The sequence below is a fragment of the Eurosta solidaginis genome, unplaced genomic scaffold (assembly GCF_040869045.1).
Source record: "Eurosta solidaginis isolate ZX-2024a unplaced genomic scaffold, ASM4086904v1 ctg00001580.1, whole genome shotgun sequence".
NCBI lineage: Eukaryota > Metazoa > Arthropoda > Insecta > Diptera > Tephritidae > Eurosta > Eurosta solidaginis.
The window spans coordinates 87,393-95,750 of NW_027137186.1; the positions used below are offsets into that span (position 1 = coordinate 87,393).

At 44.8% G+C, this 8,358-nt stretch overlaps 1 pseudogene; it reads left to right on the forward strand.

Moving 5' to 3' along the window:
• Positions 1 to 3,495: 3,495 nt before the first annotated feature.
• LOC137236264 (nucleosome-remodeling factor subunit NURF301-like) lies at positions 3,496 to 5,004 on the forward strand (annotated as a pseudogene).
• Positions 5,005 to 8,358: the final 3,354 nt, after the last annotated feature.

Here is an 8,358-nt window from a genome sequence, read left to right on the forward strand (position 1 = left end):
TAACTGCAGTAGGATACTACAGGGCATACCCAAACCTCACAGGCTTACGGAAGACTTTCTGGAATTCGAGGACGCGAGCATGGTAAAAACCCTAGGCATCCGTTGGAACGCGCATTCCGACTATTTCTATTTCACAGCGAAACCAATCGAAAACCAAGACATCTTAACAAAAAGGGCGATCCTATCGGCCATCGCCAAACTCTTCGACCCGTTAGGCTGGCTTGCTCCAGTTATCATCGTAGCTAAGATATTAATGCAGAACATTTGGCTGGAGGGGACGGATTGGGATGAACCGGTATCCACAATCACTTTAGATCGGTGACAAACCTTTATGCAGGAGTACCCCGCCATTAACCGGATTCGTATACCTCGGTGGGTGCACTTCACCCCAACCAACGATATAGAAATTCACGGCTTCTGTGACGCGTCCGAAAAAGCCTACGGGGCTACGGTTTACGTGCGAGCTAAGATCAACGATAGGGCATACGTTAGTCTACTCATGGCGAAAACGAGGGTGGCACCAGTAAAAACAATTTCACTACCAAGATTGGAGTTATGCGGTGCCGTCTTGCTGGCTGAAACTTTGGAAAATGTGATGGAGAACCTGAACTTAGGCACATTTAACATGCACCTATGGACAGATATTGACAGATGGATATTCTTGATCGGTTTTCCGATCTATCAATAGCGTTGCGGGTTATCTCCTACATTATACGATTCTCGAATAGAACACGTCCAAAAACTAAAATGTCCTTTAAGGCAGAGTCTCACCAGATCTCGCCCGACGAAATCAAGGCTACGACTAGCCGCCTCATAAGGATATCCCAAACCAACCACTATGCCGAAGAAATAAGCTCTCTGAGAACTAGGAAACCCATCGCGACCAAAAGCGAGATTCTCTCTTTAAACCCCTTTATCGACGAAGATAATGTCCTTCGGGTGGGGGGGTCGCCTCAACGCATCCAGGGACGTTCCCGTCGACGAGCGTCACCCGATAATCCTCCCTTACGCCTGCCGACACACCCGTCTCCTGGTCCAGTTTGTCCACACCATTTCCATACATGGCGGAAACCAACTAATGCTGCGGCTCCTACGCACGCAGTATTGGATACCTCGGGTCAAAAACATGATCCGATCCATCATACACAACTGCAAGGCCTGTACGCTATTTCGCAAACGTTCCCCGACGCAACTCATGGGAACCCTCCCTGCGGAACGCACTACCTTTAGCAGGGCATTTACCAACACCGGGGTGGATTTCGCAGGACCGTTTGACATAAAGTCTTACAGCGGACGAGGATGCCGCATGTCTAAGGGTTACGTCTGTCTATTCGTCTGCTTTGCGACTAAGGCGATCCACTTAGAGGCGACTAGCGACCTCAGCACCGCCGCGTTTCTAGCAGCATTTAGTCGGTTTGTCTCCAGACGAGGATGCCCGAAAAACCTCTATTCCAACAACGGAACGAACTTTGTCGGTGCGTCGAGGGCTCTCCGCTCAGAGGTCAAGGCATTCCTCGTTGATGCGCGCAACCAAACCCTCTCTAAATATGCCCACCAAACCCTTACATGGCATTTCATACCAGCAGCTGCTCCTCATATGGGCGGACTGTGGGAAGCGGGAGTCAAGAGTTTCAAAACCCATTTCAAAAAGATCGCATTGGATCATAAATTTACTCTAGAGGAGTTTAGCACCCTCCTGTGTAGGATTGAATCCTGTCTCAACTCCCGACCCCTAAGCCCATCTTCCAATGACCCGTCCAACCTGGAGCCACTCACCCCCGGGCACTTCCTCGTCGGGGGCCACCTACTAGCGCCACCCGAGATTGACGTCAGCGAGAATCGCGCTTCACTCGTCAATCGATGGGAAAAACTTAAGGCGCTGCATCAAACCTTCTGCAAGCGGTGGAAAACGGAGTACCTCACCGAACTGCAGAAGCGCGTTAAGTGGAAGCATCCGCAATCGAATCTCAAACAGGGGGACTTAGTCGTCATTAAAGAGGACAATCTGCCCCCCAACGAATGGAGACTAGGTCGGATAGCCAACCTCCATTATGGCCCCGATAACCGAGTTCGAGTCGTCGAACTTGATACGGCAAGAGGACAAACCACCCGACCAATCACGAAATTGGTCCTACTACCACCCTCCAGTGAGGGTGAGGGAGACTTGTAACTCCCAACCGTTATAACCAACAACCCGTATAACCCAGCTCTCGTTCACCCTGAACGAGGCCTACAACCCGCTTACCCCAGCTCTCGTTCATCCCGAACGAAGACAACAACCCACTTAAACCCGCTCTCGTTCACCCCGAACTAGGCCAATAGAACCCTACCGCAGATCCGCTATCTGCCACAGAATACCAGTGAATCAATAATCATGATTTTGTCTTAAAACATCTACATATCTTTTCTCCTAGGGAGAAGAAAAATTGGGGAATAGGAATTTCGAATTTTCGAAGTCAGCTATTTTGTCAATTGAAATCTCATTGCGCATTTCTTATTTTGTTTAAAAAAAAAAAAATTTTGTAAGGTCTAATGATTGTTGCTAATTTGTTTGAAATTAAGAAATAAGGTGTAAACCACGCACATTATTGCATTTCATGTGAAATGAGTAATGAATTGGTGCCACAGCAACATCAACTGAGGAGCATAAGAAGGAGACGGCGGGATAACACAAATCCGCCGGAGAGGCCTGCTCTCATTCTGCAAGGCACATTTCTGGCGGCCATGTCGAGTTGAGTTCGCCCTTCGCCATATACAAAAATTTAATTAAGCCTTCTTAAAATCCTTGCGCAATTTCTAAATGGCTACATCAAGTATACAAAGAGCTCTTCCGTTGCTTATGATACTTTTCGACTTAAAATAAAGAATATTGTGGTTGTTGATGCGGTTGTATTAACAGTGAGAACATTGTGGTACAATGCAAATACATATTTTAGCACACATTTGTACAATTAAGTGTTCTTTCTTAAAAGAACCAATTTCCTTTAACTATTTTGATGCATTCCCTTTAACTAGTGAAAAAACTCCTATGATGGCAAGGAAATATCCCTCTCCCTCACAGTCATAATACCTACTCTTCTCCCATAACTGGTTTCCTCCTTTTCGAACATTGTTCAGAATAGGAGGAAAGGGAGACGTGAAAGAAAACTCACAAGGAATTTCTATTTAGAATACGAGGAAGGGGAGAAGGGAATTGGGCTGCTAATATTTTATTACCTTAACGTAATATAGTTTACCATCATACCTTTAAATCCGTTTGGCGTATCAATCTCCGTCATGTGGTGCGCAGGTTCTGCACGTTCCTGTGGTTTGGCTGTAGTAGCATTTGAGGTAGTTGTTTTGTCAACGTTGTTCCACCTGTTAAATTAACTGCTTTTGAAATTAAGGTGATTTTAGCTATCATTACTACCTACTTACCTCAGCACTAGTCCTTGAGTAAAGTAATTCCGACCACATCGGGGTGCTTGTATTCTGATAGCACTGGTAGATACTCATATGTCGTCCTCCGAGCGCAGTAGATTCGACTCCAATTTCGAAGCGCGGCCACTAAGTCTAGACCCCATTTGGCTACCAGATCGTGAATATGAGCCATTGGTATTGCCGGAATCTTCTGCCGATTTATTAATGAAACATGACTTAATAATCAAGGCATTGAGCGTATATGCAGTATTACGACGTTTTCGTCATTTAATACGCTTATCACCATTTCGTTTTGAGGATTTTTGCGCTGCATTGACAAGTGACGAACAAAGTGCACCAATTGCAGACGTACATTTTATGTTAGTGAAGGCATTTTTACGTGAAGAAAATCTTCAGGGAACTCACTTTGTTCCTTCAGGGAACTCACCTTTGGACCACTCGATCCAAAAGATACGGTGAATATAAGTTTCCTATCTAATTAATGGCATCACATGGCCGGAGGTATTACGTAGCTATGTAGAGAGCGATATAATTTTTAGTCGCGAAGTATATAATATTTTATGTGCTGCTGGCGATTATCCATTTACGTGTGTTAACGATCGTACTATATTTACAATCTTTAACCAATCAATTTTACAAGCAATGCTATACGAGACGTAATGTTACAAGAGGGTCCAATTCATTACGATGATCATCGTCGTAGATGTCTAGATTAGGCGATCTATTATGCGGCGCAACATGCCCTGCTGTTTTACCATCTCGAATGTGTCGATCCACCATTGCATGAATATACCAACTGACGATTGGCAGTGTAATTCATGTAAATCGCATAAAGTTAGTGGTGTTGTGGATTGTGTATTGCCACAAGAGGAACAAGGCGTACCCATAAGGAATGATACTTGTCTCGGATCGACATGGACGTAAACTTTGGTTCATAGCACGTAGAACATTCGTTGAAGGCCAACCTGCATATGATGACAAAATTTGGGATTATAGTACAGAATCAAAACGAGAACTACTATTGGGCATACTCGATAAGGATGACTTAGAAGCTGCACTCTATAATCAAATTACTGAGCGGAAAGATGAGATTGTACGACAGATGACATTAACAGAATCCATAACAGAAGAGCATAACAAATATCAAAGACTGTCATATATGGACGAAGAAAAGAAGCAAACGTGGGCATTAAGGCGTGGCACGAATGATGAAGATGTTGATATAAGTGCAAATGCCATCAGCGGCGGCGGTGGAGACAACAAAATGACACGCCTAAAAACAAGTCGGAACACAAAGGAATTTTCACATCTTAAATTGGTTATAGAACATGGTTTTGAAAATTACATAAATCAATATCCATCAAATCCAATTGCGTTGAATAAGCCACAACGCAACGAACAGCGCGATAAACGTCGACATTTATCACACAAATTTTCAGTGACTACCGCATCAGAATTTAAGTGGATTGGTACAACAATGGGTAGTTTGGATAGCATTATACAAACAGTGCGTCAAACGTTATTAATTTTGAAGATAGCATACCAACAGCGTTTATGATACCAAACTGGCGTTTCATGAAATAGAACCTGCGCAAAACTGTATCAGAAGCACGTCGTCCAACAGAATATTGTTTGCTTGGTATTGGTTATATATCAGCGAAGAGGCATGTCGAATCAGGGTTATTAGTGTTGGCGATAGGAGCTGATAGTTTTGTAGCAGCAGCATCTGCACCTTCAATTATTCCCTGCAACTGTTCCTCTATTGCACGCACCCGTTCAGCGAATGTAAATGCAAAATAATCGGCGCCCCCCAATTGTACATTCTCTTTATTACGTTGCTGTAGTTTAACATATAGCCCGGTTTTGACGTTCTTTGTTACGTTTATTTAAACGTTCCAATATGGTCTCTTTTTTATATCAGCATTATCAGCACCGCTTAGCATGATATTACTGCGGCTTGGGTCGGTACTTATTCTACTTGTTTGTTCTTGCTTTGCATGTGCTGAATCACGTGATCTGCCTCTTCCACAGCCCCATTCTGTCTACTTGTAAATACTCCACGTATTGAGTGTAGCCCGTTTTTCGAATGCCCGTAATACCTTTGCCTCCTTCAAGTAATTTTATGGTAATATTACATCCCGAAACATTTGTTGTTGGTTCTGTTATTTCGCACTGACCCGGCGTGACGCCACCCCCCTTGGTAAATGCAACATCGGCCCACGTTTTCGTATATGCTACATCCACCTTTGTGCGATTCTCCATTGAAAATGATTTGCACACTTTCAGGGAGCCTAATTACAGCTGGATACTTGTCATAGCAACCAGTAGACTAAATATATGGGTGAAACCATCGATTGGTTTACACCAATCATTATTTGGAGGTAGGGTGAAGACTTGCTCTAATTAGCTGTATGGTTTCGTTAACGCCGCTGGACCGCTCATATTACGTTGCATGACTTCCCATTCGCAACGTGTTGGTATTTGTATCCAACTTTTCATTAATTTGTAGCGGTGTACCTGAAATGAAATAAAAAGAGTACCTGAAATGAAATAAAAGAATAAGAAATTAGAAAATTTATAAGATTATAAAAAAGGAACGATACTAGTATACTTACCCATCATACGTTTATCCATCGTAATGAAAATTCATTCAAAATGCCTGTATACTCATTTCCATGAATGAATGACATTTTGAATGAACGAAACAAGGGTGCCACTCGATGACATTTGCTTTTGTCTTTTCTTACGCCGTAAACACATTGCGCGCGACCCCATGCATTACAAGTCGGATCCGCGGGATAAATGATAGGTTTGTTTTAGCTTGACAAATTGGTGCATAAACACACACTCAAAACCAACTTTCTTGTGAAAAAAAAAACGGGTGAACCACTCGAGACCGAAATAATTCTCCCGGTTATTTGCATTGATTTCATTGTTAAAAAGGTTAGTGCAAAATTAAAATGTAAAACATAAACAGAAACATGTCACACTTCATAGTGGTCTCGCTTTCATAATAGAAATTGCCTTTGTGTATTGAGGTTCCGATAAGGTTTCGTCAGTCCTGTCAGCTTGAAATCCCAGCAGGAATAAAGTAGTGTCATCTATGCTTTCGATGCTACAAACAGGGGAGAAATTAAACCCTTTAGAACAGACTATAAATTTAATGTCGCGTCAGGATTCAGACGCAAGCTGTCCCTAAATACTTCATGACATGACCATTATGCATCAATACATTGCAATGGGCAGCACCGCACAGCGGTCTCATTCCAACGATTGGAAGAGTGAACAGCTGACAGCTCTACAAATTGCCACACTCGTTAGCGTAGGCTATTTCCGCCAGGGTTGTGTTGGAATCAACAAACACACCACAATTTGTGATTCTCACACAACATGACCCAAATCAACACAAAGAGTGTTCCCAGACAGCGAGTAAAGGCCTCTTCACATTTGTCGCACATTTGTATGCACGGCGTCATTTGACTAGTCATTTTACAGGGATTCATAGGTTATATTCACAGCCACATTTGTATCGGCGTGGGTGAGTTTTGTGATCAAATTTTTGTAGGGCAACTACAAGGAGCCGTGAAAATACACGGGTAACTCGTGATACCATCTGCTACACAAATGTAGCGTATATTACCGCATATTGCCTGTACTAGGCAAACAGCAAAAAATGACTGCTTTCAATATCAGAATTTCGTTATGATGAGGATATTTACCAAAATTAAAGATACCTTTAGGCGTATCTCAATAAAATTATATTAAATATAACAGTGGTTTCAACCACTACAAACACATCATTACATCGACATAATAACTTCATAAGATTATGCGTTCCACACAACCCTTTATCCCGAGTACGCCAACCACAAACTCAGCCAATTGAGCTCCTTGTCTCCGCTCATAAGCCACCCAACCTAAGGGCATCTACGAATGTTCGACTAACAATTTGATATTCCAGAATGACCGGATTGTCCCACAAACGCGCAAAGACGGAGGCACGCGGCACCACATTCACCGTCCCCTGCCGGCTATGTCAAAAGCCACACAGCATAAGGCTCTGCCCGATTTACCGGGGCATGACGAACATGGATCGACTAAAGACGATCATAGATTTCAGATATTGCACAAATTGCCTATCGCCATTCCACCAACGGAAGACATGTCCCAGCGAAGATCGCTGTCATCGGTGCAACGAGCAGCACCACACGTCAAGACACCTCGACGACGTTCCACCACCGTCCCACGAGAGTGATGGCGAAGAGAGCTCCGACGGAGCCCTATCCATCCACGTCACGGAACAAACCCTGTGGTGGGAAGCGGACGTCGCCGAGGAAGAGATCGAACGACGGGAAGATCCTACTGCGACACTAGCTACGACACCACAAGGCGGTTCAGGACCACAACGTTTCCGACCGCTCCTACGACACGAGAAGCCTACAAACGTACAACGCGGGGATGGCGGGGAGACACGTCCTTTCCCCCATCGCACCGCTCTACCGGGGGGCGCCGTGGCGACGCGGAACCGCGTCCGTCCCGCTCGTCACGCCGCTCAATTGGTAGGGCGGCCCCGTATAATGCGCGGAACCAAGTAACCACGCTCGCGCGCCAACCAACAACGCCCACCGGCTTCAGAACAGGACGCCTCCGGGAGACGCCTCTAGCAACGACCATCACACGTGCATTCGTAGCCATAGCTCCAACGGCGGTCGTTCGGATAGCAGCAGGAGGGAAGCTCCACGCAGTACGCGCCCTTATCGATCCGTGCGCTCCGAATTCAATCATAGATGCGAATCTCGCAAAGGACCTCGGGTTAGAGCGTACCGGCACGTCCTATCATGTGAAGTGCACGCTTGTTCTGCGAGGGAAATACGGGGTAACGGGAGCCGTGACAACCCAGGCCACAGTGGTGGCGCGATATTCACGGCTTAGTCCGAC